General features: G+C 41.6%; 1 non-coding gene across 1 annotated transcript; it reads left to right on the top strand.

Annotated features, from left to right (window-relative positions):
• Positions 1-6,778: 6,778 nt before the first annotated feature.
• Positions 6,779-6,886, top strand: LOC148555231 (small nucleolar RNA R71). Its single transcript, XR_015887722.1, has one exon. It is a non-coding gene; the product is annotated as a small nucleolar RNA R71 (small nucleolar RNA).
• The last annotated feature ends 327 nt before the right edge of the window (positions 6,887-7,213 follow it).

Genomic DNA, 7,213 nt, shown 5'->3' with positions numbered 1-7,213 from the left:
TATGAAAAGGGATGTACAAAATTTCACGGCTGCCTTAGACGAGGTGGTAAACCGATTAGCATCCCAATGCTTGGACACTCAAGGAACTCCCATGGCTACATGTGAAGAATCTAAGGAAGAGTATAGCATGAAGGAGAGATTGGATGATGAGAAATATTGCTTTGTGTTGGAACAATTGGAGGAACCTACGATTGATGAAGAAAAGGAAGAAGTGGTTGAAGACTTAGGAGATGCGGAACCCCCATGGGAACATAGAGTTGAAGAAAACCCCTCCAAGAAGGTTGAATTTGATGCTAAGGAGGAATGTGCACAAACCCCAAGGTATATTCCATATGAAGAATTGGACGGGATAGAGCACGAATCGAGTTCCCTTGGCAATGAAGATTGGTGCACGAAATTGTGATCATCAACAATGGCGCCAAAGACTTGGAGCTCTCAAACGTGAATCACGCTTTGTCACAATTCCGCACAACTAACCAGCAAGTGAACTGGGTCGTCCAAGTAATAAACCTTACGTGAGTAAGGGTCGATCCCACAGAGATTATCGGCTTGAAGCAAGCTATGGTCATCTTGTAAATCTCAGTCAGGCGGATTCAAATGGTTATGGAGTTTAAGGTGATGAAAATAAACATAAAATAAAGATAGAGATACTTATGTAATTCATTGGTGGATTTCAGATAAGCGTATGAAGATGCTTTGTTCCCCTTGAACCTCTGCTTTCCTATTTCCTTCTTCCACTCATTCATACTCCTTTCCATGGCAAGCTTTATGTTGGGCATCACCGTTGTCAATGGCTACATCCCGTCCTCTCAGTGAAAATGGTCCTGATGCTCTGTCACAACATCGGCTAATCAGCTGTCGGTTTTCGATCATGTCGGAATAGGATCAATTGATCCTTTTGCGTCTGTCACACGCCCCACAATCGCGAGTTTGAAGCTCGTCACAGTCATCCATTCCCAGATCCTACTCGGAATACCACAGACAAGGTTTAGACTTTCCGGATCTCAGGAATGGCCGCCAATAATTCTAGCCTATACCACGAAGGTTCCAATCTTAGATTAGAAACCCAAGAGATACGCATTCAAGCCATTGCTAGTAGAACAGAGGTGGTTGTCAGGCACACGTTCATAGGTGAGAATGATGATGAGTGTCACGGATCATCACATTCATCAAGTTGAAGAACGAATGAATATCTTGGAGAAGAAATAGACTTGAGTTGAATAGAAAAATAATAGTACTTTGTATTAATTCATGAAGAACAGCAGAGCTCCACACCTTAATCTATGGTGTGTAGAAACTCCACCGTTAAAAATATATAAGAACAAAGTCTAGGCATGGCCGTGAGGCCAGCCCCAAATGTGTCTAAGATAGCATAAGACTTATCAAAGATGAAAATACAATAGTATAAGGTCCTATTTATAGAGAACTAGTAGCCTAGGGTTTACAGAAATCAGTAATTAATGCAGAAATCTTCTTCCGGGCGCACTTGGTGTGTGCTTGGGCTGAGCATTGAAGCTTCCATGTGTAGAGACTTTTCTTGGAGTTAAACGCCAGCTTTTGTGCCAGTTTGGGCGTTTAACTCCAGCTTTTGTGCCAGTTTGGGAGTTAAATGCCAGAATTCTTGAGCTGACTTGGAACGCTTGTTTGGGCCATCAAATCTCAGGCAAAGTATGGACTATTATATATTACGGGAAAGTCTAGAATGTCTACTTTCCAACGCAATTGAGAGCGCACCAATTGGGCTTCTGTAGCTCCAGAAAATCCACTTTGAGTGCAGGGAGGTTAGAATCTAACAGCATCTGCAGTCCTTTTTCAGCCTTTGAATCAGATTTTTGCTCGGGTCCCTCAATTTCAGCCAGAAAATACCTGAAATCACAGAAAAATACACAAACTCATAGTAAAGTCCAGAAGAGTGATTTTTATTTAAAAACTAATAAAAACATAATAAAAACTAATTAAAATATACTAAAAATATACTAAAAATAATGCCAAAAAGCGTATAAATTATCCGCTCATCATAACACCAAACTTAAATTGTTGCTTGTCCCCAAGCAACTGAAAATCAAATAGGATAAAAAGAAGAGAATGTACAATGAATTCCAAAAACATCTATGAAGATCAGTATTAATTAGATGAGCGGGGCTTTTAGCTTTTTGCTTCTAAACAGTTTTGGCATCTCACTTTATCCCTTAAAGTTCAGAATGATTGGCATCTATAGGAACTCAGAATCCAGATAGTGTTATTGATTCTCCTAGTTAAGTATGTTGATTCTTGAACACAGCTACTTTATGAGTCTTGGCCGTGGCCCTAAGCACTTTGTTTTCCAGTATTACCACCGTATACATAAATGCCACAAACACATAACTGGGTGAACCTTTTCAGATTGTGACTTAGCTTTGCTAGAGTCTCCAATTAGAGGTGTCTAAGGTTCTTAAGCACACTCTTTTTTTTGCTTTGGACCTCAACTTTAACCACTCAGTCTCAAGTTTTCACTTGACACCTTCACGCCACAAGCACATGGTTAAGGACAGCTTGGTTTAGCCGCTTAGGCCAGGATTTTATTCCTGTGGGCCCTCCTATCCACTGATGCTCAAAGCCTTGGATCCTTTTTATCACCCTTGCCATTTGGTTTAAAGGGGTATTGGCTTTTTCTGCTTGCTTTTCTTTTTTTTTTTCCCTCTCCTTTTTTTTCTGCAAGCTTTTCACTGCTTTTTTTCTTCAAGAATCAATTTTATGATTTTTCAGATCATCAAATAACATTTCTCTTTTTCCTTTCTTTCTTTCAAGAGCCAACAATTTTAACATTCATAAATAATCAAATTCAAAAATGTGTACTGTTCAAGCATTCATTCAGAAAGACAATAGTATTGCCGCCACATCAAAATAATTAAACTGTTTTAAAATTTGAAATTCATGCACTTCTTTTTCTTTTTCAATTGAAAACATTTTTCATTTAAGAAAGGTGATGGATTCATTTTCATAGCTTTAAGGCATAGACACTTAGACACTAATGATCATATAATAAAGACACAAACATAGACAAACATAAGCAAAAAATTCAAAAAACAGGAAAATAAAGAACAAGGAAATTAAAGAACGGGTCCACCTTAGTGATGGCGGCTTGTTCTTCCTCTTAAAGATCTTATGGAGTGCTTGAGCTCCTCAATGTCTCTTCCTTGCCTTTGTTGCTCCTCTCTCATGGTTCTTTGGTCTTCTCTAATTTTATGGAGGAGGATGGAATGCTCTTGGTGCTCCACCCTTAGTTGTCCCATGTTGGAACTTAATTCTCCTAGGAAGGTGTTGATTTGCTCCCAATAGTTTTGTGGAGGAAAATGCATCCCTTGAGGCATCTCAAGGATTTCATGATGAGGAGTTTCCTCATGCTCTTGTCCATGAGTGGGATCTCTTGTTTGCTCCATCCTTTTCTTAGTGATGGGCTTGTCCTCATCAATGAGAATGTCTCCCTCTATGTCAATTCCAACCAAATTGCAAAGGTGACAAATGAGATGAGGGAAGGCTAACCTTGCCAAAAGAGAGGACTTGTCCGCCACCTTGTAGAGTTCTTAGGATATAACCTCATGAACTTCCACTTCCTCTCCAATCATGATGCTATGTATCATGATAGCCCGGTCTATAGTAGCTTTGGACCGGTTGCTAGTGGGAATGATTGAGCGTTGGATGAACTCCAACCATCCCCTAGCCACGGGCTTGAGGTCATGCCTTCTTAGTTGAACCGGCTTCCCTCTTGAATCTCTCTTCCATTGAGCGCCCTCTTCATAGATGTCCATGAGGACTTGGTCCAACCTTTGATCAAAGTTGACCCTTCTAGTGTATGGGTGTGCATCTCCTTGCATCATGGGCAAGTTGAATGCCAACCTTACATTTTCCGGACTAAAATCTAAGTATTTCCCTCGGACCATTGTAAGCCAATTCTTAGGGTCCGGGTTCACACTTTGATCATGGTTCTTGGTGATCCATGCATTGGCATAGAATTCTTGAACCATTAAGATTCCGACTTGTTGAATGGGGTTGGTGAGAACTTCCCAACCTCTTCTTCGGATCTCATGTCGGATCTCCGGATATTCGCCCTTTTTGAGCTTAAAAGGGACCTCGGGAATCACCTTCTTCTTGGCCACAACTTCATAGAAGTGGTCTTGATGCACCCTTGAGAGGAATCTCTCCATCTCCCATGACTCGGAGGTGGAAGCTTTTGCCTTCCCTTTTCTCTTTCTAGAGGTTTCTCCGGCCTTTGGTGCCATAAATGGTTATGGAAAAACAAAAAGCTTTAGCTTTTACCACACTAAACTTAGAAGGTTGCTCGTCCTCGAGCAAAAGAAGAAAGAAGAGACTAGAAGAAGAAGAAATAGAGGAGATGGAGTGGGCTTTGTGTTTTGGCCAAGGGGAGAAGTGGTGTTTAGGTTGTCTGAAAATGAAGGAGTGAAGATGGGTTTATATAGGAGTAAGAGGGGGTATATGGTTTGGCCATAGAGGGTGGGTTTGGGAGGGAAAGTGGTGTGAATTTGAATGGTGAGGTAGGTGGGGTTTTATGAAGGATAAATGTGAGTGGTGAAGAGAATGGTGGGATTTGATAGGTGAGGGGTTTTTGGGGAAGAGGTATTGAGGTGATTGGTGAATGGGTGAAGAAGAGAGAGAGTGGTGGGGTAGGTGGGGATCCTATGGGGTCCACAGATTCTGAGGTGTTAAGGATATCTCATCCCTGCACCAAGTGGCATGTAAAACGCCCCTTTCTGCCAATCCTGGCGTTAAACGCCAGGCTGCTACCCATTTCTGGCGTTTAACGCCAGCTTCTTGCCCATTCCTGGCGTTAAACGCCAGTCTGGTGCCCTTTTCTGGCGTTAAACGCCCAGAATAGTGCCAGACTGGGCGTTTAACGCCCATTCTGCTACCCTTACTGGCGTTTAAACGCCAGTAAGTTTCTCCTCCAAGGTGTTCTATTTTTTATTCTATTTTTCCTTCTATTTTTGCTTTTTCAATTGTTTTTGTGACTTCACATGATCATCAACCTATAGAAAATAATAAAATAACAATAGAAAATAGAAATTTAACATAGATAAGTAAAAATTGGGTTGTCTCCCAACAAGCGCTTTTTTAATGTCAATAGCTTGACAGTGGCTCTCATGGAGCCTCACAGATGTTCAGAGCAATGTTGGAACCTCCCAACACCAAACTTAGAGTTTGACTGTGGGGGCTCTATTTGACTCTGTATTGAGAGAAACTCTTCGTGCTTCCTCTCCATGGTGACAGAGGGATATCCTTGAGCTTTAAACACAAGGGAGTCTCCATTCACTTGAATGATTAATTCTTCTCTGTCAACATCAATCACAACTTTTGCTGTGGCTAAGAAGGGTCTACCAAGGATGATGGATTCATCCATACACTTCCCAGTCTCTAGGACTATGAAATCAGCAGGGATGTGATGGTCTTCAACCTTTACCAAGACATCCTCTACAAGTCCATAAGCTTGTTTCTTTGAATTGTCTGCCATCTCCAGTGAGATTCTTGCAGCTTGTACCTCAATGATCCCTAGCTTCTCCATTACAGAGAGAGGCATAAGGTTTATGCTTGACCCTAGGTCACACAGAGCCTTCTCAAAGGTCATGGTGCCTATGGTACAAGGGATCGAGAACTTTCCAGGGTCCTGTCTCTTTTGAGGTAATCTCTGCCTAATCAAGTCATCCAGTTCTTTGATGAGCAATGGAGGTTCATTCTCCCAAGTCTCATTACCAAATAACTTGGCATTTAGCTTCATGATTGCTCCAATGTACTTAGCAACTTGCTCTTCAGTGACATCTTCATCCTCTTCAGAGGAAGAATACTCATCAGAGCTTATGAAAGGCAGAAGTAAATTCAATGGAATCTCTATGGTCTCAGAATGAGCCTCAGATTCCCATGGTTCCTCATTAGGGAACTCCATGGAGGTCAGTGGGCGTCCATTGAGGTCTTCCTCAGTGGGAATCACTGCCTCTTCCTCCTCTCCATGTTCGGCCATGTGAGATGTGGTTATGGCCTTGCACTCTCTTTTTGGATTCTCTTCTGTATTGCTTGGGAGAGTGCTAGGAGGGAGTTCAGTAATTTTCTTACTCAACTGACCCAATTGTGCCTCCAAATTTCTAATGGAGGACCTTGTTTCAGTCATGAAACATTGAGTGGTTTTGATTAGATCAGAGACAATGGTTGTTAAGTCAGAGGGGCTCTGCTTAGAATTCTCTATCGGTTGCTGAGAAGATGATGGAAAAGGCTTGCCATTGCTAAACCTGTTTCTTCCACCATTGTTGTTGTTGAAACCTTGTTGAGGTCTCTGTTGATCCTTCCATGAGAGATTTGGGTGATTTCTTCATGAAGGATTATAGGTGTTTCCATAGGATTCTCCCATGTAATTCACCTCTTCCATTGCTGAGTTCTCAGGATCATAAGCTTCTTCTTCAGAGGAAGCTTCCTTAGTACTGCCTGTTGCTGCTTGCATTCCAGACAGACTCTAAGAAATCACATTGACTTGTTGGGTCAATATTTTATTCTGAGCCAATATGGCATTCAGAGTATCAATCTCAAGAACTCCTTTCTTCTGAGTCGTCCCATTATTCATAGGATTCCTTTCAGAAGTGTACATGAATTGGTTATTTGCAACCATTTCAATGAGTTCCTGAGCTTCTTCAGGCATCTTCTTCAGATGAAGAGATCCTTCAGTAGAGCTATCCAATGACATCTTGGATAGTTCAGACAGACCATCATAGAAGATTCCTATGATGCTCCATTCTGAAAGCATGTCAGAAGGGCACCTTCTGATCAATTGCTTGTATCTTTCCCAAGCTTCATAGAGGGATTCTCCTTCCTTCTGTCTAAAGGTTTGGACTTCCACTCCGAGCTTGCTCAATTTTTGAGGTGGAAAGAACTTTGCCAAGAAGGCATTGACTAGCTTTTCCCAACAGTTCAGGCTTTCGTTAGGTTGTGAATCCAACCATGTTCTAGCTCTGTCTCTTACAGCAAAAGGAAAGAGCATAAGTCTGTAGACTTCAGGGTCATCCCCATTGGTCTTTACAGTGTCACAGATTTGCAAGAACTCAGCCAAGAACTGATGAGGATCTTTTAATGGAAGTCCATGAAACTTGCAATTCTGTTGCATTAGAGAAACTAATTGAGGCTTAAGCTCAAAGTTGTTTGCTCCAATGGCAGGGATAGAGATGCTTCTCCCATA

The sequence above is a fragment of the Arachis ipaensis genome, chromosome B6, assembly GCF_059453495.1.
Source record: "Arachis ipaensis isolate K30076 ecotype BB chromosome B6, ASM5945349v1, whole genome shotgun sequence".
NCBI classification, from domain to species: domain Eukaryota; kingdom Viridiplantae; phylum Streptophyta; class Magnoliopsida; order Fabales; family Fabaceae; genus Arachis; species Arachis ipaensis.
The sequence above is the reverse complement of the archived record's forward strand: the minus strand, read 5'-3'. Positions and strand labels throughout refer to the sequence as shown.